Source organism: Bos grunniens, chromosome 27 (genome assembly GCF_055505025.1).
Source record: "Bos grunniens cultivar Pamir isolate PY7600 chromosome 27, Bosgru_T2T1.0, whole genome shotgun sequence".
Taxonomy (NCBI): Eukaryota; Metazoa; Chordata; class Mammalia; order Artiodactyla; family Bovidae; genus Bos; species Bos grunniens.
In genome coordinates this window covers 20,207-47,160 of record NC_141191.1, presented here as the reverse complement: position 1 = coordinate 47,160, position 26,954 = coordinate 20,207, and the positions used below count along the sequence as shown (strand labels likewise).

The 26,954-nt window shown below is 59.5% G+C and overlaps 1 long non-coding RNA gene across 1 annotated transcript in view; it reads left to right on the top strand.

The window, feature by feature from the left end:
• LOC147343327 (uncharacterized) overlaps positions 1-26,954 on the top strand; it is a 58,313-nt gene that overhangs the window by 15,508 nt on the left and 15,851 nt on the right. Inside the window, exon 2 of the long non-coding RNA XR_015156046.1 lies at positions 1-26,954. This exon is cut by the window's left edge and continues 11,224 nt beyond it; it is cut by the window's right edge and continues 15,851 nt beyond it. This is a non-coding gene — a long non-coding RNA (uncharacterized LOC147343327).

Genomic DNA, 26,954 nt, shown 5'->3' with positions numbered 1-26,954 from the left:
CCAGATCAGGAGGGGAGAAAGGGCTCAGAGGAGGGGGTGCCGGAAAACCTCAGTGTTCCTCTCGAGGGAGACCAGGATTTCGGGGAACTTTGTGGGTCGCATCAAGGGTGCCAAGTGCCCTTTCGAGCTCCAATTCCTAACGTGGGACTTCTCCTGAGGCGCTGTAGCGAGAAAGGGCTTCGTCTTGCGATGACGGGGGAGCCACATGGTTTTTCTCGAGTTTCGGCGGGATTCTCGAGTTACGACGGGGAATTCAGGATGCCTCTTGTGTTGGCCCAGGCAAGTCCAATCTTCCACTCGAGTTGCGAAGGAAAGCTGGGGATTGCTCTCGAGTGACTGCAGGGCCAATAGACCTCATCTAGGCTTGTGTCCAGAAGCCAATGTTCCTCTCCAGGGGCGACAGGGATCTCGGGGTTGCATTCCAGACGCACCCGGGGAGACAGGCATTCATCTCGAGTGGAAGCAAAGAACCCCGCTCTGCTCTCGAATCGCGACGGGTATCTCTTGGAGCTCACTGGGTGGACTCAAGGGAGTCAAGCCTCCTGAGGCGTTTGGAGAGAGGTCGCGAGATTGGTCTCTAGGCCATGCAGGAGACGAAGGCCCTCATCTCTCGATGACGGGGGAATCTCGGGGTTGTTCTCGAGCGGCGGCCCCAGTGTGCGGTTTCTCACGAGGTACGACGGCGAGGTCAGTGAGCCTCTCGTGGGGCGCCAGGGAAGTCGGGTCTCCATGCGAGTGGCGAGGGGGAGCGCGTCACTGCTCCCGAGCCATGGTAGGGGAATCTGGCCTCGAGACGTGTTGAAGAAGGTCTCTCGAGGTCTTTCTCGGGTTGAGGCAGGAAACCCTGGGTTCCCTCGACTTGTGCAGGTGACCTCAGGGGGCTTCTCATGGTGGCTCTGAGAAGCCAGGGAAACTGGAGGTGGGAGGGGCCTCTCGGGACCCCACTGGGTTTGGTGCATTGGAAGAGGGCCTCATCTCCAGTTGAGGCAGGAACCGCAGGGTACCTCTCATTTCAGACTCCGATCGCAGGGTCCCTGCAGACTGGGGACAGGAGAGTCAGGCCTCGTCTTGGGTTGAGGCATGGAACTCCGCTTGCCTCTCGAGATGTCCCCGGGGAGAGAGGCGGCTTGTCGAGCTGTATTTGGAACCTGGGGTTTTTCCCGAACGATGCACGGAAAAACTGCCCCTTCGTGTTGACTTCATTCACAGGGTGGAGTTCGGAGAGGTGTTCGGGCATCGGGTTCTTATCAAGAGGGGACCGGGAAATCGGGGTCCTACGGAATGCGGAACCACCCACGAGGCCACGTCTGGAATGTCTTCGTGAGACCGGCCTCATCCTGAGGTGCGACCGGAAGGTCGGGAACCCCTTGCAGACAAAGCAGGGGCGTCGACCCTCCTGTCCAGATCAGGAGGGGAGAAAGGGCTCAGAGGAGGGGGTGCCGGAAAACCTCTGTGTTCCTCTCGAGGGAGACCGGGATTTCGGGGAACTTTGTGGGTCGCATCAAGGGTGCCAAGTGCCCTTTCGACCTCCATTTCCTAACGTGGGACTTCTCCTGAGGCGCTGTAGCGGGAAAGGGCTTCATCTTGCGATGACGGGGGAGCCACGTGGTTTTTCTCGAGTTACGGCGGGATTCTCGAGTTACGACGGGGAATTCAGGATGCCTCTTGTGTTGGCCCAGGCAAGTCCAATCTTCCACTCGAGTTGCGAAGGAAAGCTGGGGATTGCTCTCGAGTGACTGCAGGGCCAATAGACCTCATCTAGGCTTGTGTCCAGAAGCCAATGTTCCTCTCCAGGGGCGACAGGGATCTCGGGGTTGCATTCCAGACGCACCCGGGGAGACAGGCATTCATCTCGAGTGGAAGCAAAGAACCCCGCTCTGCTCTCGAATCGCGACGGGTATCTCTTGGAGCTCACTGGGTGGACTCAAGGGAGTCAAGCCTCCTGAGGCGTTTGGAGAGAGGTCGCGAGATTGGTCTCTAGGCCATGCAGGAGACGAAGGCCCTCATCTCTCGATGACGGGGGAATCTCGGGGTTGTTCTCGAGCGGCGGCCCCAGTGTGCGGTTTCTCACGAGGTACGACGGCGAGGTCAGTGAGCCTCTCGTGGGGCGCCAGGGAAGTCGGGTCTCCATGCGAGTGGCGAGGGGGAGCGCGTCACTGGTCCCGAGCCATGGTAGGGGAATCTGGCCTCGAGACGTGTTGAAGAAGGTCTCTCGAGGTCTTTCTCGGGTTGAGGCAGGAAACCCTGGGTTCCCTCGACTTGTGCAGGTGACCTCAGGGGGCTTCTCATGGTGGCTCTGAGAAGCCAGGGAAACTGGAGGTGGGAGGGGCCTCTCGGGACACCACTGGGTTTGGTGCATTGGAAGAGGGCCTCATCTCCAGTTGAGGCAGGAACCGCAGGGTACCTCTCATTTCAGACTCCGATCGCAGGGTCCCTGCAGACTGGGGACAGGAGAGTCAGGCCTCGTCTTGGGTTGAGGCATGCAACTCCGCTTGCCTCTCGAGATGTCCCCGGGGAGAGAGGCCGCTTGTCGAGCTGTATTTGGAACCTGGGGTTTTTCCCGAACGATGCACGGAAAAACTGCCCCTTCGTGTTGACTTCATTCACAGGGTGGAGTTCGGAGAGGTGTCCGGGCATCGGGTTCTTATCAAGAGGGGACCGGGAAATCGGGGTCCTACGGAATGCGGAACCACCCACGAGGCCACGTCTGGAATGTCTTCGTGAGACCGGCCTCATCCTGAGGTGCGACCGGAAGGTCGGGAACCCCTTGCAGACAAAGCAGGGGAGTCGACCCTCCTGTCCAGATCAGGAGGGGAGAAAGGGCTCAGAGGAGGGGGTGCCGGAAAACCTCAGTGTTCCTCTCGAGGGAGACCGGGATTTCGGGGAACTTTGTGGGTCGCATCAAGGGTGCCAAGTGCCCTTTCGACCTCCAATTCCTAACGTGGGACTTCTCCTGAGGCGCTGTAGCGGGAAAGGGCTTCATCTTGCGATGACGGGGGAGCCACGTGGTTTTTCTCGAGTTTCGGCGGGATTCTCGAGTTACGACGGGGAATTCAGGATGCCTCTTGTGTTGGCCCAGGCAAGTCCAATCTTCCACTCGAGTTGCGAAGGAAAGCTGGGGATTGCTCTCGAGTGACTGCAGGGCCAATAGACCTCATCTAGGCTTGTGTCCAGAAGCCAATGTTCCTCTCCAGGGGCGACAGGGATCTCGGGGTTGCATTCCAGACGCACCCGGGGAGACAGGCATTCATCTCGAGTGGAAGCAAAGAACCCCGCTCTGCTCTCGAATCGCGACGGGTATCTCTTGGAGCTCACTGGGTGGACTCAAGGGAGTCAAGCCTCCTGAGGCGTTTGGAGAGAGGTCGCGAGATTGGTCTCTAGGCCATGCAGGAGACGAAGGCCCTCATCTCTCGATGACGGGGGAATCTCGGGGTTGTTCTCGAGCGGCGGCCCCAGTGTGCGGTTTCTCACGAGGTACGATGGCGAGGTCAGTGAGCCTCTCGTGGGGCGCCAGGGAAGTCGGGTCTCCATGCGAGTGGCGAGGGGGAGCGCGTCACTGGTCCCGAGCCATGGTAGGGGAATCTGGCCTCGAGACGTGTTGAAGAAGGTCTCTCGAGGTCTTTCTCGGGTTGAGGCAGGAAACCCTGGGTTCCCTCGACTTGTGCAGGTGACCTCAGGGGGCTTCTCATGGTGGCTCTGAGAAGCCAGGGAAACTGGAGGTGGGAGGGGCCTCTCGGGACCCCACTGGGTTTGGTGCATTGGAAGAGGGCCTCATCTCCAGTTGAGGCAGGAACCGCAGGGTACCTCTCATTTCAGACTCCGATCGCAGGGTCCCTGCAGACTGGGGACAGGAGAGTCAGGCCTCGTCTTGGGTTGAGGCATGGAACTCCGCTTGCCTCTCGAGATGTCCCCGGGGAGAGAGGCCGCTTGTCGAGCTGTATTTGGAACCTGGGGTTTTTCCCGAACGATGCACGGAAAAACTGCCCCTTCGTGTTGACTTCATTCACAGGGTGGAGTTCGGAGAGGTGTCCGGGCATCGGGTTCTTATCAAGAGGGGACCAGGAAATCGGGGTCCTACGGAATGTTGAACCACCCACGAGGCCACGTCTGGAATGACTTCGAGAGACCGGCCTCATCCTGAGGTGCGACCGGAAGGTCGGGAACCCCTTGCAGACAAAGCAGGGGAGTCGACCCTCCTGTCCAGATCAGGAGGGGAGAAAGGGCTCAGAGGAGGGGGTGCCGGAAAACCTCAGTGTTCCTCTCGAGGGAGACCGGGATTTCGGGGAACTTTGTGGGTCGCATCAAGGGTGCCAAGTGCCCTTTCGACCTCCAATTCCTAACGTGGGACTTCTCCTGAGGCGCTGTAGCGGGAAAGGGCTTCATCTTGCGATGACGGGGGAGCCACGTGGTTTTTCTCGAGTTACGGCGGGATTCTCGAGTTACGACGGGGAATTCAGGATGCCTCTTGTGTTGGCCCAGGCAAGTCCAATCTTCCACTCGAGTTGCGAAGGAAAGCTGGGGATTGCTCTCGAGTGACTGCAGGGCCAATAGACCTCATCTAGGCTTGTGTCCAGAAGCCAATGTTCCTCTCCAGGGGCGACAGGGATCTCGGGGTTGCATTCCAGACGCACCCGGGGAGACAGGCATTCATCTCGAGTGGAAGCAAAGAACCCCGCTCTGCTCTCGAATCGCGACGGGTATCTCTTGGAGCTCACTGGGTGGACTCAAGGGAGTCAAGCCTCCTGAGGCGTTTGGAGAGAGGTCGCGAGATTGGTCTCTAGGCCATGCAGGAGACGAAGGCCCTCATCTCTCGATGACGGGGGAATCTCGGGGTTGTTCTCGAGCGGCGGCCCCAGTGTGCGGTTTCTCACGAGGTACGACGGCGAGGTCAGTGAGCCTCTCGTGGGGCGCCAGGGAAGTCGGGTCTCCCTGCGAGTGGCGAGGGGGAGCGCGTCACTGGTCCCGAGCCATGGTAGGGGAATCTGGCCTCGAGACGTGTTGAAGAAGGTCTCTCGAGGTCTTTCTCGGGTTGAGGCAGGAAACCCTGGGTTCCCTCGACTTGTGCAGGTGACCTCAGGGGGCTTCTCATGGTGGCTCTGAGAAGCCAGGGAAACTGGAGGTGGGAGGGGCCTCTCGGGACCCCACTGGGTTTGGTGCATTGGAAGAGGGCCTCATCTCCAGTTGAGGCAGGAACCGCAGGGTACCTCTCATTTCAGACTCCGATCGCAGGGTCCCTGCAGACTGGGGACAGGAGAGTCAGGCCTCGTCTTGGGTTGAGGCATGGAACTCCGCTTGCCTCTCGAGATGTCCCCGGGGAGAGAGGCCGCTTGTCGAGCTGTATTTGGAACCTGGGGTTTTTTTCCGAACGAGGCACGGAAAAACTGCCCCTTCGTGTTGACTTCATTCACAGGGTGGAGTTCGGAGAGGTGTCCGGGCATCGGGTTCTTATCAAGAGGGGACCGGGAAATCGGGGTCCTACGGAATGCGGAACCACCCACGAGGCCACGTCTGGAATGTCTTCGTGAGACCGGCCTCATCCTGAGGTGCGACCGGAAGGTCGGGAACCCCTTCCAGACAAAGCAGGGGAGTCGACCCTCCTGTCCAGATCAGGAGGGGAGAAAGGGCTCAGAGGAGGGGGTGCCGGAAAACCTCAGTGTTCCTCTCGAGGGAGACCGGGATTTCGGGGAACTTTGTGGGTCGCATCAAGGGTGCCAAGTGCCCTTTCGACCTCCAATTCCTAACGTGGGACTTCTCCTGAGGCGCTGTAGCGGGAAAGGGCTTCATCTTGCGATGACGGGGGAGCCACGTGGTTTTTCTCGAGTTACGGCGGGATTCTCGAGTTACGACGGGGAATTCAGGATGCCTCTTGTGTTGGCCCAGGCAAGTCCAATCTTCCACTCGAGTTGCGAAGGAAAGCTGGGGATTGCTCTCGAGTGACTGCAGGGCCAATAGACCTCATCTAGGCTTGTGTCCAGAAGCCAATGTTCCTCTCCAGGGGCGACAGGGATCTCGGGGTTGCATTCCAGACGCACCCGGGGAGACAGGCATTCATCTCGAGTGGAAGCAAAGAACCCCGCTCTGCTCTCGAATCGCGACGGGTATCTCTTGGAGCTCACTGGGTGGACTCAAGGTAGTCAAGCCTCCTGAGGCGTTTGGAGAGAGGTCGCGAGATTGGTCTCTAGGCCATGCAGGAGACGAAGGCCCTCATCTCTCGATGACGGGGGAATCTCGGGGTTGTTCTCGAGCGGCGGCCCCAGTGTGCGGTTTCTCACGAGGTACGACGGCGAGGTCAGTGAGCCTCTCGTGGGGCGCCAGGGAAGTCGGGTCTCCATGCGAGTGGCGAGGGGGAGCGCGTCACTGGTCCCGAGCCATGGTAGGGGAATCTGGCCTCGAGACGTGTTGAAGAAGGTCTCTCGAAGTCTTTCTCGGGTTGAGGCAGGAAACCCTGGGTTCCCTCGACTTGTGCAGGTGACCTCAGGGGGCTTCTCATGGTGGCTCTGAGAAGCCAGGGAAACTGGAGGTGGGAGGGGCCTCTCGGGACCCCACTGGGTTTGGTGCATTGGAAGAGGGCCTCATCTCCAGTTGAGGCAGGAACCGCAGGGTACCTCTCATTTAAGACTCCGATCGCAGGGTCCCTGCAGACTGGGGACAGGAGAGTCAGGCCTCATCTTGGGTTGAGGCATGGAACTCCGCTTGCCTCTCGAGATGTCCCCGGGGAGAGAGGCCGCTTGTCGAGCTGTATTTGGAACCTGGGGTTTTTTTCCGAACGAGGCACGGAAAAACTGCCCCTTCGTGTTGACTTCATTCACAGGGTGGAGTTCGGAGAGGTGTCCGGGCATCGGGTTCTTATCAAGAGGGGACCGGGAAATCGGGGTCCTACGGAATGCGGAACCACCCACGAGGCCACGTCTGGAATGTCTTCGTGAGACCGGCCTCATCCTGAGGTGCGACCGGAAGGTCGGGAACCCCTTGCAGACAAAGCAGGGGAGTCGACCCTCCTGTCCAGATCAGGAGGGGAGAAAGGGCTCAGAGGAGGGGGTGCCGGAAAACCTCAGTGTTCCTCTCGAGGGAGACCGGGATTTCGGGGAACTTTGTGGGTCGCATCAAGGGTGCCAAGTGCCCTTTCGACCTCCAATTCCTAACGTGGGACTTCTCCTGAGGCGCTGTAGCGGGAAAGGGCTTCATCTTGCGATGACGGGGGAGCCACGTGGTTTTTCTCGAGTTACGGCGGGATTCTCGAGTTACGACGGGGAATTCAGGATGCCTCTTGTGTTGGCCCAGGCAAGTCCAATCTTCCATTCGAGTTGCGAAGGAAAGCTGGGGATTGCTCTCGAGTGACTGCAGGGCCAATAGACCTCATCTAGGCTTGTGTCCAGAAGCCAATGTTCCTCTCCAGGGGCGACAGGGATCTCGGGGTTGCATTCCAGACGCACCCGGGGAGACAGGCATTCATCTCGAGTGGAAGCAAAGAACCCCGCTCTGCTCTCGAATCGCGACGGGTATCTCTTGGAGCTCACTGGGTGGACTCAAGTGAGTCAAGCCTCCTGAGGCGTTTGGAGAGAGGTCGCGAGATTGGTCTCTAGGCCATGCAGGAGACGAAGGCCCTCATCTCTCGATGACGGGGGAATCTCGGGGTTGTTCTCGAGCGGCGGCCCCAGTGTGCGGTTTCTCACGAGGTACGACGGCGAGGTCAGTGAGCCTCTCGTGGGGCGCCAGGGAAGTCGGGTCTCCATGCGAGTGGCGAGGGGGAGCGCGTCACTGCTCCCGAGCCATGGTAGGGGAATCTGGCCTCGAGACGTGTTGAAGAAGGTCTCTCGAGGTCTTTCTCGGGTTGAGGCAGGAAACCCTGGGTTCCCTCGACTTGTGCAGGTGACCTCAGGGGGCTTCTCATGGTGGCTCTGAGAAGCCAGGGAAACTGGAGGTGGGAGGGGCCTCTCGGGACCTCACTGGGTTTGGTGCATTGGAAGAGGGCCTCATCTCCAGTTGAGGCAGGAACCGCAGGCTACCTCTGATTTCAGACTCCGATCGCAGGGTCCCTGCAGACTGGGGACAGGAGAGACAGGCCTCGTCTTGGGTTGAGGCATGGAACTCCGCTTGCCTCTCGAGATGTCCCCGGGGAGAGAGGCCGCTTGTCGAGCTGGATTTGGAACCTGGGGTTTTTCCCGAACGATGCACGGAAAAACTGCCCCTTCGTGTTGACTTCATTCACAGGGTGGAGTTCGGAGAGGTGTCCGGGCATCGGGTTCTTATAAAGAGGGGACCGGGAAATCGGGGTCCAAGGAATGTGGAACCACCCACGAGGCCACGTCTGGAATGTCTTGGTGAGACCGGCCTCATCCTGAGGTGCGACCGGAAGGTCGGGAACCCCTTGCAGACAAAGCAGGGGAGTCGACCCTCCTGTCCAGATCAGGAGGGGAGAAAGGGCTCAGAGGAGGGGGTGCCGGAAAACCTCAGTGTTCCTCTCGAGGGAGACCGGGATTTCGGGGAACTTTGTGGGTCGCATCAAGGGTGCCAAGTGCCCTTTCGACCTCCAGTTCCTAACGTGGGACTTCTCCTGAGGCGCTGTAGCGGGAAAGGGCTTCATCTTGCGATGACGGGGGAGCCACGTGGTTTTTCTCGAGTTACGGCGGGATTCTCGAGTTACGACGGGGAATTCAGGATGCCTCTTGTGTTGGCCCAGGCAAGTCCAATCTTCCACTCGAGTTGCGAAGGAAAGCTGGGGATTGCTCTCGAGTGACTGCAGGGCCAATAGACCTCATCTAGGCTTGTGTCCAGAAGCCAATGTTCCTCTCCAGGGGCGACCGGGATCACGGGGTTGCATTCCAGACACACCCGGGGAGACAGGCATTCATCTCGAGTGGAAGCAAAGAACCCCGCTCTGCTCTCGAATCGCGACGGGTATCTCTTGGAGCTCACTGGGTGGACTCAAGGGAGTCAAGCCTCCTGAGGCGTTTGGAGAGAGGTCGCGAGATTGGTCTCTAGGCCATGCAGGAGACGAAGGCCCTCATCTCTCCATGACGCGGGAATCTCGGGGTTGTTCTCGAGCGGCGGCCCCAGTGTGCGGTTTCTCACGAGGTACGACGGCGAGGTCAGTGAGCCTCTCGTGGGGCGCCAGGGAAGTCGGGTCTCCATGCGAGTGGCGAGGGGGAGCGCGTCACTGCTCCCGAGCCATGGTAGGGGAATCTGGCCTCGAGACGTGTTGAAGAAGGTCTCTCGAAGTCTTTCTCGGGTTGAGGCAGGAAACCCTGGGTTCCCTCGACTTGTGCAGGTGACCTCAGGGGGCTTCTCATGGTGGCTCTGAGAAGCCAGGGAAACTGGAGGTGGGAGGGGCCTCTCGGGACCCCACTGGGTTTGGTGCATTGGAAGAGGGCCTCATCTCCAGTTGAGGCAGGAACCGCAGGGTACCTCTGATTTCAGACTCCGATCGCAGGGTCCCTGCAGACTGGGGACAGGAGAGTCAGGCCTCGTCTTGGGTTGAGGCATGCAACTCCGCTTGCCTCTCGAGATGTCCCCGGGGAGAGAGGCCGTTTGTCGAGCTGGATTTGGAACCTGGGGTTTTTCCCGAACGATGCCCGGAAAAACTGCCCCTTCGTGTTGACTTCATTCTCAGGGTGGAGTTCGGAGAGGTGTCCGGGCATCGGGTTCTTATCAAGAGGGGACCGGGAAATCGGGGTCCTACGGAATGTCGAACCACCCACGAGGCCACGTCTGGAATGTCTTCGTGAGACCGGCCTCATCCTGAGGTGCGACCGGAAGGTCGGGAACCCCTTGCAGACAAAGCAGGGGAGTCGACCCTCCTGTCCAGATCAGGAGGGGAGAAAGGGCTCAGAGGAGGGGGTGCCGGAAAACCTCAGTGTTCCTCTCGAGGGAGACCGGGATTTCGGGGAACTTTGTGGGTCGCATCAAGGGTGCCAAGTGCCCTTTCGACCTCCAGTTCCTAACGTGGGACTTCTCCTGAGGCGCTGTAGCGGGAAAGGGCTTCATCTTGCGATGACGGGGGAGCCACGTGGTTTTTCTCGAGTTACGGCGGGATTCTCGAGTTACGACGGGGAATTCAGGATGCCTCTTGTGTTGGCCCAGGCAAGTCCAATCTTCCACTCGAGTTGCGAAGGAAAGCTGGGGATTGCTCTCGAGTGACTGCAGGGCCAATAGACCTCATCTAGGCTTGTGTCCAGAAGCCAATATTCCTCTCCAGGGGCGACCGGGATCTCGGGGTTGCATTCCAGACGCACCCGGGGAGACAGGCATTCATCTCGAGTGGAAGCAAAGAACCCCGCTCTGCTCTCGAATCGCGACGGGTATCTCTTGGAGCTCACTGGGTGGACTCAAGGGAGTCAAGCCTCCTGAGGCGTTTGGAGAGAGGTCGCGAGATTGGTCTCTAGGCCATGCAGGAGACGAAGGCCCTCATCTCTCGATGACGCGGGAATCTCGGGGTTGTTCTCAAGCGGCGGCCCCAGTGTGTGGTTTCTCACGAGGTACGACGGCGAGGTCAGTGAGCCTCTCGTGGGGCGCCAGGGAAGTCGGGTCTCCATGCGAGTGGCGAGGGGGAGCGCGTCACTGCTCCCGAGCCATGGTAGGGGAATCTGGCCTCGAGACGTGTTGAAGAAGGTCTCTCGAGGTCTTTCTCGGGTTGAGGCAGGAAACCCTGGGTTCCCTCGACTTGTGCAGGTGACCTCAGGGGGCTTCTCATGGTGGCTCTGAGAAGCCAGGGAAACTGGAGGTGGGATGGGCCTCTCGGGACCCCACTGGGTTTGGTGAATTGGAAGAGGGCCTCATCTCCAGTTGAGGCAGGAACCGCAGGGAATCTCTCATTTCAGACACCGATCGCAGGGTCCCTGCACACTGGGGACAGGAGAGTCAGGCCTCGTCTTGGGTTGAGGCATGGAACTCCGCTTGCCTCTCGAGATGTCCCCGGGGAGAGAGGCCGCTTGTCGAGCTGGATTTGGAACTTGGGGTTTTTCCCGAACGATGCACGGAAAAACTTCCCCTTCGTGTTGACTTCATTCACAGGGTGGAGTTCGGAGAGGTGTCCGGGCATCGGGTTCTTCTCAAGAGGGGACCGGGAAATCGGGGTCCTACGGAATGTAGAACCACCCACGAGGCCACGTCTGGAATGTCTTCGTGAGACCGGCCTCATCCTGAGGTGCGACCGGAAGGTCGGGAACCCCTTGCAGACAAAGCAGGGGAGTCGACCCTCCTGTCCAGATCAGGAGGGGAGAAAGGGCTCAGAGGAGGGGGTGCCAGAAAACCTCAGTGTTCCTCTCGAGGGAGACCGGGATTTCGGGGAACTTTGTGGGTCGCATCAAGGGTGCCAAGTGCCCTTTCGACCTCCAGTTCCTAACGTGGGACTTCTCCTGAGGCGCTGTAGCGGGAAAGGGCTTCATCTTGCGATGACGGGGGAGCCACGTGGTTTTTCTCGAGTTACGGCGGGATTCTCGAGTTACGACGGGGAATTCAGGATGCCTCTTGTGTTGGCCCAGGCAAGTCCAATCTTCCACTCGAGTTGCGAAGGAAAGCTGGGGATTGCTCTCGAGTGACTGCAGGGCCAATAGACCTCATCTAGGCTTGTGTCCAGAAGCCAATATTCCTCTCCAGGGGCGACCGGGATCTCGGGGTTGCATTCCAGACGCACCCGGGGAGACAGGCATTCATCTCGAGTGGAAGCAAAGAACCCCGCTCTGCTCTCGAATCGCGACGGGTATCTCTTGGAGCTCACTGGGTGGACTCAAGGGAGTCAAGCCTCCTGAGGCGTTTGGAGAGAGGTCGCGAGATTGGTCTCTAGGCCATGCAGGAGACGAAGGCCCTCATCTCTCGATGACGCGGGAATCTCGGGGTTGTTCTCAAGCGGCGGCCCCAGTGTGTGGTTTCTCACGAGGTACGACGGCGAGGTCAGTGAGCCTCTCGTGGGGCGCCAGGGAAGTCGGGTCTCCATGCGAGTGGCGAGGGGGAGCGCGTCACTGCTCCCGAGCCATGGTAGGGGAATCTGGCCTCGAGACGTGTTGAAGAAGGTCTCTCGAGGTCTTTCTCGGGTTGAGGCAGGAAACCCTGGGTTCCCTCGACTTGTGCAGGTGACCTCAGGGGGCTTCTCATGGTGGCTCTGAGAAGCCAGGGAAACTGGAGGTGGGATGGGCCTCTCGGGACCCCACTGGGTTTGGTGCATTGGAAGAGGGCCTCATCTCCAGTTGAGGCAGGAACCGCAGGGTACCTCTCATTTCAGACACCGATCGCAGGGTCCCTGCACACTGGGGACAGGAGAGTCAGGCCTCGTCTTGGGTTGAGGCATGGAACTCCGCTTGCCTCTCGAGATGTCCCCGGGGAGAGAGGCCGCTTGTCGAGCTGGATTTGGAACTTGGGGTTTTTCCCGAACGATGCACGGAAAAACTTCCCCTTCGTGTTGACTTCATTCACAGGGTGGAGTTCGGAGAGGTGTCCGGGCATCGGGTTCTTCTCAAGACGGGACCGGGAAATCGGGGTCCTACGGAATGTAGAACCACCCACGAGGCCACGTCTGGAATGTCTTCGTGAGACCGGCCTCATCCTGAGGTGCGACCGGAAGGTCGGGAACCCCTTGCAGACAAAGCAGGGGAGTCGACCCTCCTGTCCAGATCAGGAGGGGAGAAAGGGCTCAGAGGAGGGGGTGCCAGAAAACCTTAGTGTTCCTCTCGAGGGAGACCGGGATTTCGGGGAACTTTGTGGGTCGCATCAAGGGTGCCAAGTGCCCTTTCGACCTCCAGTTCCTAACGTGGGACTTCTCCTGAGGCGCTGTAGCGGGAAAGGGCTTCATCTTGCGATGACGGGGGAGCCACGTGGTTTTTCTCGAGTTACGGCGGGATTCTCGAGTTACGACGGGGAATTCAGGATGCCTCTTGTGTTGGCCCAGGCAAGTCCAATCTTTCACTCGAGTTGCGAAGGAAAGCTGGGGATTGCTCTCGAGTGACTGCAGGGCCAATAGACCTCATTTGGGCTTGTGTCCAGAAGCCAATGTTCCTCTCCAGGGGCGACAGGGATCTCGGGGTTGCATTCCAGACGCACCCGGGGAGACAGGCATTCATCTCGAGTGGAAGCAAAGAACCCCGCTCTGCTCTCGAACGCGACGGGTATTTCTTGGAGCTCACTGGGTGGACTCAAGGGAGTTAAGCCTCCTGAGGCGTATGGAGAGAGGTCGCGAGATTGGTCTCCAGGCCATGCAGGAGACGAAGGCCCTCATCTCTCGATGACGGGGGAATCTCGGGGTTGTTCTCGAGCGGCGGCCCCAGTGTGCGGTTTCTCACGAGGTACGACGGCGAGGTCAGTGAGCCTCTCGTGGGGCGCCAGGGAAGTCGGGTCTCCATGCGAGTGGCGAGGGGGAGCGCGTCACTGGTCCCGAGCCATGGTAGGGGAATCTGGCCTCGAGACGTGTTGAAGAAGGTCTCTCGAGGTCTTTCTCGGGTTGAGGCAGGAAACCCTGGGTTCCCTCGACTTGTGCAGGTGACCTCAGGGGGCTTCTCATGGTGGCTCTGAGAAGCCAGGGAAACTGGAGGTGGGAGGGGCCTCTCGGGACCCCACTGGGTTTGGTGCATTGGAAGAGGGCCTCATCTCCAGTTGAGGCAGGAACCGCAGGCTACCTCTGATTTCAGACTCCGATCGCAGGGTCCCTGCAGACTGGGGACAGGAGAGTCAGGCCTCGTCTTGGGTTGAGGCATGGAACTCCGCTTGCCTCTCGAGATGTCCCCGGGGAGAGAGGCCGCTTGTCGAGCTGGATTTGGAACCTGGGGTTTTTCCCGAACGATGCACGGAAAAACTGCCCCTTCGTGTTGACTTCATTCACAGGGTGGAGTTCGGAGAGGTGTCCGGGCATCGGGTTCTTATCAAGAGGGGACCGGGAAATCGGGGTCCAAGGAATGTGGAACCACCCACGAGGCCACGTCTGGAATGTCTTGGTGAGACCGGCCTCATCCTGAGGTGCGACCGGAAGGTCGGGAACCCCTTGCAGACAAAGCAGGGGAGTCGACCCTCCTGTCCAGATCAGGAGGGGAGAAAGGGCTCAGAGGAGGGGGTGCCGGAAAACCTCAGTGTTCCTCTCGAGGGAGACCGGGATTTCGGGGAACTTTGTGGGTCGCATCAAGGGTGCCAAGTGCCCTTTCGACCTCCAGTTCCTAACGTGGGACTTCTCCTGAGGCGCTGTAGCGGGAAAGGGCTTCATCTTGCGATGACGGGGGAGCCACGTGGTTTTTCTCGAGTTACGGCGGGATTCTCGAGTTACGACGGGGAATTCAGGATGCCTCTTGTGTTGGCCCAGGCAAGTCCAATCTTCCACTCGAGTTGCGAAGGAAAGCTGGGGATTGCTCTCGAGTGACTGCAGGGCCAATAGACCTCATCTAGGCTTGTGTCCAGAAGCCAATGTTCCTCTCCAGGGGCGACCGGGATCACGGGGTTGCATTCCAGACGCACCCGGGGAGACAGGCATTCATCTCGAGTGGAAGCAAAGAACCCCGCTCTGCTCTCGAATCGCGACGGGTATCTCTTGGAGCTCACTGGGTGGACTCAAGGGAGTCAAGCCTCCTGAGGCGTTTGGAGAGAGGTCGCGAGATTGGTCTCTAGGCCATGCAGGAGACGAAGGCCCTCATCTCTCCATGACGCGGGAATCTCGGGGTTGTTCTCGAGCGGCGGCCCCAGTGTGCGGTTTCTCACGAGGTACGACGGCGAGGTCAGTGAGCCTCTCGTGGGGCGCCAGGGAAGTCGGGTCTCCATGCGAGTGGCGAGGGGGAGCGCGTCACTGCTCCCGAGCCATGGTAGGGGAATCTGGCCTCGAGACGTGTTGAAGAAGGTCTCTCGAAGTCTTTCTCGGGTTGAGGCAGGAAACCCTGGGTTCCCTCGACTTGTGCAGGTGACCTCAGGGGGCTTCTCATGGTGGCTCTGAGAAGCCAGGGAAACTGGAGGTGGGAGGGGCCTCTCGGGACCCCACTGGGTTTGGTGCATTGGAAGAGGGCCTCATCTCCAGTTGAGGCAGGAACCGCAGGGTACCTCTGATTTCAGACTCCGATCGCAGGGTCCCTGCAGACTGGGGACAGGAGAGTCAGGCCTCGTCTTGGGTTGAGGCATGCAACTCCGCTTGCCTCTCGAGATGTCCCCGGGGAGAGAGGCCGTTTGTCGAGCTGGATTTGGAACCTGGGGTTTTTCCCGAACGATGCCCGGAAAAACTGCCCCTTCGTGTTGACTTCATTCTCAGGGTGGAGTTCGGAGAGGTGTCCGGGCATCGGGTTCTTATCAAGAGGGGACCGGGAAATCGGGGTCCTACGGAATGTGGAACCACCCACGAGGCCACGTCTGGAATGTCTTCGTGAGACCGGCCTCATCCTGAGGTGCGACCGGAAGGTCGGGAACCCCTTGCAGACAAAGCAGGGGAGTCGACCCTCCTGTCCAGATCAGGAGGGGAGAAAGGGCTCAGAGGAGGGGGTGCCGGAAAACCTCAGTGTTCCTCTCGAGGGAGACCGGGATTTCGGGGAACTTTGTGGGTCGCATCAAGGGTGCCAAGTGCCCTTTCGACCTCCAGTTCCTAACGTGGGACTTCTCCTGAGGCGCTGTAGCGGGAAAGGGCTTCATCTTGCGATGACGGGGGAGCCACGTGGTTTTTCTCGAGTTACGGCGGGATTCTCGAGTTACGACGGGGAATTCAGGATGCCTCTTGTGTTGGCCCAGGCAAGTCCAATCTTCCACTCGAGTTGCGAAGGAAAGCTGGGGATTGCTCTCGAGTGACTGCAGGGCCAATAGACCTCATCTAGGCTTGTGTCCAGAAGCCAATATTCCTCTCCAGGGGCGACCGGGATCTCGGGGTTGCATTCCAGACGCACCCGGGGAGACAGGCATTCATCTCGAGTGGAAGCAAAGAACCCCGCTCTGCTCTCGAATCGCGACGGGTATCTCTTGGAGCTCACTGGGTGGACTCAAGGGAGTCAAGCCTCCTGAGGCGTTTGGAGAGAGGTCGCGAGATTGGTCTCTAGGCCATGCAGGAGACGAAGGCCCTCATCTCTCGATGACGCGGGAATCTCGGGGTTGTTCTCAAGCGGCGGCCCCAGTGTGTGGTTTCTCACGAGGTACGACGGCGAGGTCAGTGAGCCTCTCGTGGGGCGCCAGGGAAGTCGGGTCTCCATGCGAGTGGCGAGGGGGAGCGCGTCACTGCTCCCGAGCCATGGTAGGGGAATCTGGCCTCGAGACGTGTTGAAGAAGGTCTCTCGAGGTCTTTCTCGGGTTGAGGCAGGAAACCCTGGGTTCCCTCGACTTGTGCAGGTGACCTCAGGGGGCTTCTCATGGTGGCTCTGAGAAGCCAGGGAAACTGGAGGTGGGATGGGCCTCTCGGGACCCCACTGGGTTTGGTGCATTGGAAGAGGGCCTCATCTCCAGTTGAGGCAGGAACCGCAGGGTACCTCTCATTTCAGACACCGATCGCAGGGTCCCTGCAGACTGGGGACAGGAGAGTCAGGCCTCGTCTTGGGTTGAGGCATGGAACTCCGCTTGCCTCTCGAGATGTCCCCGGGGAGAGAGGCCGCTTGTCGAGCTGGATTTGGAACCTGGGGTTTTTCCCGAACGATGCACGGAAAAACTGCCCCTTCGTGTTGACTTCATTCACAGGGTGGAGTTCGGAGAGGTGTCCGGGCATCGGGTTCTTCTCAAGAGGGGACCGGGAAATCGGGGTCCTACGGAATGTAGAACCACCCACGAGGCCACGTCTGGAATGTCTTCGTGAGACCGGCCTCATCCTGAGGTGCGACCGGAAGGTCGGGAACCCCTTGCAGACAAAGCAGGGGAGTCGACCCTCCTGTCCAGATCAGGAGGGGAGAAAGGGCTCAGAGGAGGGGGTGCCAGAAAACCTTAGTGTTCCTCTCGAGGGAGACCGGGATTTCGGGGAACTTTGTGGGTCGCATCAAGGGTGCCAAGTGCCCTTTCGACCTCCAGTTCCTAACGTGGGACTTCTCCTGAGGCGCTGTAGCGGGAAAGGGCTTCATCTTGCGATGACGGGGGAGCCACGTGGTTTTTCTCGAGTTACGGCGGGATTCTCGAGTTACGACGGGGAATTCAGGATGCCTCTTGTGTTGGCCCAGGCAAGTCCAATCTTTCACTCGAGTTGCGAAGGAAAGCTGGGGATTGCTCTCGAGTGACTGCAGGGCCAATAGACCTCATTTGGGCTTGTGTCCAGAAGCCAATGTTCCTCTCCAGGGGCGACAGGGATCTCGGGGTTGCATTCCAGACGCACCCGGGGAGACAGGCATTCATCTCGAGTGGAAGCAAAGAACCCCGCTCTGCTCTCGAACGCGACGGGTATTTCTTGGAGCTCACTGGGTGGACTCAAGGGAGTTAAGCCTCCTGAGGCGTATGGAGAGAGGTCGCGAGATTGGTCTCCAGGCCATGCAGGAGACGAAGGCCCTCATCTCTCGATGACGGGGGAATCTCGGGGTTGTTCTCGAGCGGCGGCCCCAGTGTGCGGTTTCTCACGAGGTACGACGGCGAGGTCAGTGAGCCTCTCGTGGGGCGCCAGGGAAGTCGGGTCTCCATGCGAGTGGCGAGGGGGAGCGCGTCACTGGTCCCGAGCCATGGTAGGGGAATCTGGCCTCGAGACGTGTTGAAGAAGGTCTCTCGAGGTCTTTCTCGGGTTGAGGCAGGAAACCCTGGGTTCCCTCGACTTGTGCAGGTGACCTCAGGGGGCTTCTCATGGTGGCTCTGAGAAGCCAGGGAAACTGGAGGTGGGAGGGGCCTCTCGGGACCCCACTGGGTTTGGTGCATTGGAAGAGGGCCTCATCTCCAGTTGAGGCAGGAACCGCAGGCTACCTCTGATTTCAGACTCCGATCGCAGGGTCCCTGCAGACTGGGGACAGGAGAGTCAGGCCTCGTCTTGGGTTGAGGCATGGAACTCCGCTTGCCTCTCGAGATGTCCCCGGGGAGAGAGGCCGCTTGTCGAGCTGGATTTGGAACCTGGGGTTTTTCCCGAACGATGCACGGAAAAACTGCCCCTTCGTGTTGACTTCATTCACAGGGTGGAGTTCGGAGAGGTGTCCGGGCATCGGGTTCTTATCAAGAGGGGACCGGGAAATCGGGGTCCAAGGAATGTGGAACCACCCACGAGGCCACGTCTGGAATGTCTTGGTGAGACCGGCCTCATCCTGAGGTGCGACCGGAAGGTCGGGAACCCCTTGCAGACAAAGCAGGGGAGTCGACCCTCCTGTCCAGATCAGGAGGGGAGAAAGGGCTCAGAGGAGGGGGTGCCGGAAAACCTCAGTGTTCCTCTCGAGGGAGACCGGGATTTCGGGGAACTTTGTGGGTCGCATCAAGGGTGCCAAGTGCCCTTTCGACCTCCAGTTCCTAACGTGGGACTTCTCCTGAGGCGCTGTAGCGGGAAAGGGCTTCATCTTGCGATGACGGGGGAGCCACGTGGTTTTTCTCGAGTTACGGCGGGATTCTCGAGTTACGACGGGGAATTCAGGATGCCTCTTGTGTTGGCCCAGGCAAGTCCAATCTTCCACTCGAGTTGCGAAGGAAAGCTGGGGATTGCTCTCGAGTGACTGCAGGGCCAATAGACCTCATCTAGGCTTGTGTCCAGAAGCCAATGTTCCTCTCCAGGGGCGACCGGGATCACGGGGTTGCATTCCAGACGCACCCGGGGAGACAGGCATTCATCTCGAGTGGAAGCAAAGAACCCCGCTCTGCTCTCGAATCGCGACGGGTATCTCTTGGAGCTCACTGGGTGGACTCAAGGGAGTCAAGCCTCCTGAGGCGTTTGGAGAGAGGTCGCGAGATTGGTCTCTAGGCCATGCAGGAGACGAAGGCCCTCATCTCTCCATGACGCGGGAATCTCGGGGTTGTTCTCGAGCGGCGGCCCCAGTGTGCGGTTTCTCACGAGGTACGACGGCGAGGTCAGTGAGCCTCTCGTGGGGCGCCAGGGAAGTCGGGTCTCCATGCGAGTGGCGAGGGGGAGCGCGTCACTGCTCCCGAGCCATGGTAGGGGAATCTGGCCTCGAGACGTGTTGAAGAAGGTCTCTCGAAGTCTTTCTCGGGTTGAGGCAGGAAACCCTGGGTTCCCTCGACTTGTGCAGGTGACCTCAGGGGGCTTCTCATGGTGGCTCTGAGAAGCCAGGGAAACTGGAGGTGGGAGGGGCCTCTCGGGACCCCACTGGGTTTGGTGCATTGGAAGAGGGCCTCATCTCCAGTTGAGGCAGGAACCGCAGGGTACCTCTGATTTCAGACTCCGATCGCAGGGTCCCTGCAGACTGGGGACAGGAGAGTCAGGCCTCGTCTTGGGTTGAGGCATGCAACTCCGCTTGCCTCTCGAGATGTCCCCGGGGAGAGAGGCCGTTTGTCGAGCTGGATTTGGAACCTGGGGTTTTTCCCGAACGATGCCCGGAAAAACTGCCCCTTCGTGTTGACTTCATTCTCAGGGTGGAGTTCGGAGAGGTGTCCGGGCATCGGGTTCTTATCAAGAGGGGACCGGGAAATCGGGGTCCTACGGAATGTGGAACCACCCACGAGGCCACGTCTGGAATGTCTTCGTGAGACCGGCCTCATCCTGAGGTGCGACCGGAAGGTCGGGAACCCCTTGCAGACAAAGCAGGGGAGTCGACCCTCCTGTCCAGATCAGGAGGGGAGAAAGGGCTCAGAGGAGGGGGTGCCGGAAAACCTCAGTGTTCCTCTCGAGGGAGACCGGGATTTCGGGGAACTTTGTGGGTCGCATCAAGGGTGCCAAGTGCCCTTTCGACCTCCAGTTCCTAACGTGGGACTTCTCCTGAGGCGCTGTAGCGGGAAAGGGCTTCATCTTGCGATGACGGGGGAGCCACGTGGTTTTTCTCGAGTTACGGCGGGATTCTCGAGTTACGACGGGGAATTCAGGATGCCTCTTGTGTTGGCCCAGGCAAGTCCAATCTTCCACTCGAGTTGCGAAGGAAAGCTGGGGATTGCTCTCGAGTGACTGCAGGGCCAATAGACCTCATCTAGGCTTGTGTCCAGAAGCCAATATTCCTCTCCAGGGGCGACCGGGATCTCGGGGTTGCATTCCAGACGCACCCGGGGAGACAGGCATTCATCTCGAGTGGAAGCAAAGAACCCCGCTCTGCTCTCGAATCGCGACGGGTATCTCTTGGAGCTCACTGGGTGGACTCAAGGGAGTCAAGCCTCCTGAGGCGTTTGGAGAGAGGTCGCGAGATTGGTCTCTAGGCCATGCAGGAGACGAAGGCCCTCATCTCTCGATGACGCGGGAATCTCGGGGTTGTTCTCAAGCGGCGGCCCCAGTGTGTGGTTTCTCACGAGGTACGACGGCGAGGTCAGTGAGCCTCTCGTGGGGCGCCAGGGAAGTCGGGTCTCCATGCGAGTGGCGAGGGGGAGCGCGTCACTGCTCCCGAGCCATGGTAGGGGAATCTGGCCTCGAGACGTGTTGAAGAAGGTCTCTCGAGGTCTTTCTCGGGTTGAGGCAGGAAACCCTGGGTTCCCTCGACTTGTGCAGGTGACCTCAGGGGGCTTCTCATGGTGGCTCTGAGAAGCCAGGGAAACTGGAGGTGGGATGGGCCTCTCGGGACCCCACTGGGTTTGGTGCATTGGAAGAGGGCCTCATCTCCAGTTGAGGCAGGAACCGCAGGGTACCTCTCATTTCAGACACCGATCGCAGGGTCCCTGCAGACTGGGGACAGGAGAGTCAGGCCTCGTCTTGGGTTGAGGCATGGAACTCCGCTTGCCTCTCGAGATGTCCCCGGGGAGAGAGGCCGCTTGTCGAGCTGGATTTGGAACCTGGGGTTTTTCCCGAACGATGCACGGAAAAACTGCCCCTTCGTGTTGACTTCATTCACAGGGTGGAGTTCGGAGAGGTGTCCGGGCATCGGGTTCTTCTCAAGAGGGGACCGGGAAATCGGGGTCCTACGGAATGTAGAACCACCCACGAGGCCACGTCTGGAATGTCTTCGTGAGACCGGCCTCATCCTGAGGTGCGACCGGAAGGTCGGGAACCCCTTGCAGACAAAGCAGGGGAGTCGACCCTCCTGTCCAGATCAGGAGGGGAGAAAGGGCTCAGAGGAGGGGGTGCCAGAAAACCTTAGTGTTCCTCTCGAGGGAGACCGGGATTTCGGGGAACTTTGTGGGTCGCATCAAGGGTGCCAAGTGCCCTTTCGACCTCCAGTTCCTAACGTGGGACTTCTCCTGAGGCGCTGTAGCGGGAAAGGGCTTCATCTTGCGATGACGGGGGAGCCACGTGGTTTTTCTCGAGTTACGGCGGGATTCTCGAGTTACGACGAGGAATTCAGGATGCCTCTTGTGTTGGCCCAGGCAAGTCCAATCTTTCACTCGAGTTGCTAAGGAAAGCTGGGGATTGCTCTCGAGTGACTGCAGGGCCAATAGACCTCATCTGGGCTTGTGTCCAGAAGCCAATGTTCCTCTCCAGGGGCGACAGGGATCTCGGGGTTGCATTCCAGACGCACCCGGGGAGACAGGCATTCATCTCGAGTGGAAGCAAAGAACCCCGCTCTGCTCTCGAACGCGACGGGTATTTCTTGGAGCTCACTGGGTGGACTCAAGGGAGTTAAGCCTCCTGAGGCGTATGGAGAGAGGTCGCGAGATTGGTCTCCAGGCCATGCAGGAGACGAAGGCCCTCATCTCTCGATGACGGGGGAATCTCGGGGTTGCTCTCGAGCGGCGGCCCCAGTGTGCGGTTTCTCACGAGGTACGACGGCGAGGTCAGTGAGCCTCTCGTGGGGCGCCAGGGAAGTCGGGTCTCCATGCGAGTGGCGAGGGGGAGCGCGTCACTGGTCCCGAGCCATGGTAGGGGAATCTGGCCTCGAGACGTGTTGAAGAAGGTCTCTCGAGGTCTTTCTCGGGTTGAGGCAGGAAACCCTGGGTTCCCTCGACTTGTGCAGGTGACCTCAGGGGGCTTCTCATGGTGGCTCTGAGAAGCCAGGGAAACTGGAGGTGGGAGGGGCCTCTCGGGACCCCACTGGGTTTGGTGCATTGGAAGAGGGCCTCATCTCCAGTTGAGGCAGGAACCGCAGGCTACCTCTGATTTCAGACTCCGATCGCAGGGTCCCTGCAGACTGGGGACAGGAGAGTCAGGCCTCGTCTTGGGTTGAGGCATGGAACTCCGCTTGCCTCTCGAGATGTCCCCGGGGAGAGAGGCCGCTTGTCGAGCTGGATTTGGAACCTGGGGTTTTTCCCGAACGATGCACGGAAAAACTGCCCCTTCGTGTTGACTTCATTCACAGGGTGGAGTTCGGAGAGGTGTCCGGGCATCGGGTTCTTCTCAAGAGGGGACCGGGAAATCGGGGTCCTACGGAATGTAGAACCACCCACGAGGCCACGTCTGGAATGTCTTCGTGAGACCGGCCTCATCCTGAGGTGCGACCGGAAGGTCGGGAACCCCTTGCAGACAAAGCAGGGGAGTCGACCCTCCTGTCCAGATCAGGAGGGGAGAAAGGGCTCAGAGGAGGGGGTGCCAGAAAACCTTAGTGTTCCTCTCGAGGGAGACCGGGATTTCGGGGAACTTTGTGGGTCGCATCAAGGGTGCCAAGTGCCCTTTCGACCTCCAGTTCCTAACGTGGGACTTCTCCTGAGGCGCTGTAGCGGGAAAGGGCTTCATCTTGCGATGACGGGGGAGCCACGTGGTTTTTCTCGAGTTACGGCGGGATTCTCGAGTTACGACGAGGAATTCAGGATGCCTCTTGTGTTGGCCCAGGCAAGTCCAATCTTTCACTCGAGTTGCTAAGGAAAGCTGGGGATTGCTCTCGAGTGACTGCAGGGCCAATAGACCTCATCTGGGCTTGTGTCCAGAAGCCAATGTTCCTCTCCAGGGGCGACAGGGATCTCGGGGTTGCATTCCAGACGCACCCGGGGAGACAGGCATTCATCTCGAGTGGAAGCAAAGAACCCCGCTCTGCTCTCGAACGCGACGGGTATTTCTTGGAGCTCACTGGGTGGACTCAAGGGAGTTAAGCCTCCTGAGGCGTATGGAGAGAGGTCGCGAGATTGGTCTCCAGGCCATGCAGGAGACGAAGGCCCTCATCTCTCGATGACGGGGGAATCTCGGGGTTGCTCTCGAGCGGCGGCCCCAGTGTGCGGTTTCTCACGAGGTACGACGGCGAGGTCAGTGAGCCTCTCGTGGGGCGCCAGGGAAGTCGGGTCTCCATGCGAGTGGCGAGGGGGAGCGCGTCACTGGTCCCGAGCCATGGTAGGGGAATCTGGCCTCGAGACGTGTTGAAGAAGGTCTCTCGAGGTCTTTCTCGGGTTGAGGCAGGAAACCCTGGGTTCCCTCGACTTGTGCAGGTGACCTCAGGGGGCTTCTCATGGTGGCTCTGAGAAGCCAGGGAAACTGGAGGTGGGAGGGGCCTCTCGGGACCCCACTGGGTTTGGTGCATTGGAAGAGGGCCTCATCTCCAGTTGAGGCAGGAACCGCAGGCTACCTCTGATTTCAGACTCCGATCGCAGGGTCCCTGCAGACTGGGGACAGGAGAGTCAGGCCTCGTCTTGGGTTGAGGCATGGAACTCCGCTTGCCTCTCGAGATGTCCCCGGGGAGAGAGGCCGCTTGTCGAGCTGGATTTGGAACCTGGGGTTTTTCCCGAACGATGCACGGAAAAACTGCCCCTTCGTGTTGACTTCATTCACAGGGTGGAGTTCGGAGAGGTGTCCGGGCATCGGGTTCTTATCAAGAGGGGACCGGGAAATCGGGGTCCTACGGAATGTGGAACCACCCACGAGGCCACGTCTGGAATGTCTTCGTGAGACCGTCCTCATCCTGAGGTGCGACCGGAAGGTCGGGAACCCCTTGCAGACAAAGCAGGGGAGTCGACCCTCCTGTCCAGATCAGGAGGGGAGAAAGGGCTCAGAGGAGGGGGTGCCGGAAAACCTCAGTGTTCCTCTCGAGGGAGACCAGGATTTCGGGGAACTTTGTGGGTCGCATCAAGGGTGCCAAGTGCCCTTTCGACCTCCAGTTCCTAACGTGGGACTTCTCCTGAGGCGCTGTAGCGGGAAAGGGCTTCATCTTGCGATGACGGGGGAGCCACGTGGTTTTTCTCGAGTTTCGGCGGGATTCTCGAGTTACGACGGGGAATTCAGGATGCCTCTTGTGTTGGCCCAGGCAAGTCCAATCTTCCACTCGAGTTGCGAAGGAAAGCTGGGGATTGCTCTCGAGTGACTGCAGGGCCAATAGACCTCATCTAGGCTTGTGTCCAGAAGCCAATGTTCCTCTCCAGGGGCGACCGGGATCTCGGGGTTGCATTCCAGACGCACCCGGGGAGACAGGCATTCATCTCGAGTGGAAGCAAAGAACCCCGCTCTGCTCTCGAATCGCGACGGGTATCTCTTGGAGCTCACTGGGTGGACTCAAGGGAGTCAAGCCTCCTGAGGCGTTTGGAGAGAGGTCGCGAGATTGGTCTCCAGGCCATGCAGGAGACGAAGGCCCTCATCTCTCGATGACGGGGGAATCTCGGGGTTGTTCTCGAGCGGCGGCCCCAGTGTGCGGTTTCTCACGAGGTACGACGGCGAGGTCAGTGAGCCTCTCGTGGGGCGCCAGGGAAGTCGGGTCTCCATGCGAGTGGCGAGGGGGAGCGCGTCACTGCTCCCGAGCCATGGTAGGGGAATCTGGCCTCGAGACGTGTTGAAGAAGGTCTCTCGAGGTCTTTCTCGGGTTGAGGCAGGAAACCCTGGGTTCCCTCGACTTGTGCAGGTGACCTCAGGGGGCTTCTCATGGTGGCTCTGAGAAGCCAGGGAAACTGGAGGTGGGAGGGGCCTCTCGGGACCCCACTGGGTTTGGTGCATTGGAAGAGGGCCTCATCTCCAGTTGAGGCAGGAACGGCAGGGTACCTCTGATTTCAGACTCCGATCGCAGGGTCCCTGCAGACTGGGGACAGGAGAGTCAGGCCTCGTCTTGGGTTGAGGCATGGAACTCCGCTTGCCTCTCGAGATGTCCCCGGGGAGAGAGGCCGCTTGTCGAGCTGTATTTGGAACCTGGGGTTTTTCCCGAACGATGCACGGAAAAACTGCCCCTTCGTGTTGACTTCATTCACAGGGTGGAGTTCGCAGAGGTGTCCGGGCATCGGGTTCTTATCAAGAGGGGACCGGGAAATCGGGGTCCTACGGAATGTGGAACCACCCACGAGGCCACGTCTGGAATGTCTTCGTGAGACCGGCCTCATCCTGAGGTGCGACCGGAAGGTCGGGAACCCCTTGCAGACAAAGCAGGGGAGTCGACCCTCCTGTCCAGATCAGGAGGGGAGAAAGGGCTCAGAGGAGGGGGTGCCGGAAAACCTCAGTGTTCCTCTCGAGGGAGACCGGGATTTCGGGGAACTTTGTGGGTCGCATCAAGGGTGCCAAGTGCCCTTTCGACCTCCAGTTCCTAACGTGGGACTTCTCCTGAGGCGCTGTAGCGGGAAAGGGCTTCATCTTGCGATGACGGGGGAGCCACGTGGTTTTTCTCGAGTTACGGCGGGATTCTCGAGTTACGACGGGGAATTCAGGATGCCTCTTGTGTTGGCCCAGGCAAGTCCAGTCTTCCACTCGAGTTGCGAAGGAAAGCTGGGGATTGCTCTCGAGTGACTGCAGGGCCAATAGACCTCATCTAGGCTTGTGTCCAGAAGCCAATGTTCCTCTCCAGGGGCGACAGGGATCTCGGGGTTGCATTCCAGACGCACCCGGGGAGACAGGCATTCATCTCGAGTGGAAGCAAAGAACCCCGCTCTGCTCTCGAATCGCGACGGGTATCTCTTGGAGCTCACTGGGTGGACTCAAGGGAGTCAAGCCTCCTGAGGCGTTTGGAGAGAGGTCGCGAGATTGGTCTCTAGGCCATGCAGGAGACGAAGGCCCTCATCTCTCCATGACGCGGGAATCTCGGGGTTGTTCTCGAGCGGCGGCCCCAGTGTGCGGTTTCTCACGAGGTACGACGGCGAGGTCAGTGAGCCTCTCGTGGGGCGCCAGGGAAGTCGGGTCTCCATGCGAGTGGCGAGGGGGAGCGCGTCACTGCTCCCGAGCCATGGTAGGGGAATCTGGCCTCGAGACGTGTTGAAGAAGGTCTCTCGAGGTCTTTCTCGGGTTGAGGCAGGAAACCCTGGGTTCCCTCGACTTGTGCAGGTGACCTCAGGGGGCTTCTCATGGTGGCTCTGAGAAGCCAGGGAAACTGGAGGTGGGAGGGGCCTCTCGGGACCCCACTGGGTTTGGTGCATTGGAAGAGGGCCTCATCTCCAGTTGAGGCAGGAACCGCAGGGTACCTCTCATTTCAGACACCGATCGCAGGGTCCCTGCAGACTGGGGACAGGAGAGTCAGGCCTCGTCTTGGGTTGAGGCATGGAACTCCGCTTGCCTCTCGAGATGTCCCCGGGGAGAGAGGCCGCTTGTCGAGCTGTATTTGGAACCTGGGGTTTTTCCCGAACGATGCACGGAAAAACTGCCCCTTCGTGTTGACTTCATTCACAGGGTGGAGTTCGGAGAGGTGTCCGGGCATCGGGTTCTTATCAAGAGGGGACCGGGAAATCGGGGTCCAAGGAATGTGGAACCACCCACGAGGCCACGTCTGGAATGTCTTCGTGAGACCGGCCTCATCCTGAGGTGCGACCGGAAGGTCGGGAACCCCTTCCAGACAAAGCAGGGGAGTCGACCCTCCTGTCCAGATCAGGAGGGGAGAAAGGGCTCAGAGGAGGGGGTGCCGGAAAACCTCAGTGTTCCTCTCGAGGGAGACCGGGATTTCGGGGAACTTTGTGGGTCGCATCAAGGGTGCCAAGTGCCCTTTCGACCTCCAGTTCCTAACGTGGGACTTCTCCTGAGGCGCTGTAGCGGGAAAGGGCTTCATCTTGCGATGACGGGGGAGCCACGTGGTTTTTCTCGAGTTACGGCGGGATTCTCGAGTTACGACGGGGAATTCAGGATGCCTCTTGTGTTGGCCCAGGCAAGTCCAATCTTCCACTCGAGTTGCGAAGGAAAGCTGGGGATTGCTCTCGAGTGACTGCAGGGCCAATAGACCTCATCT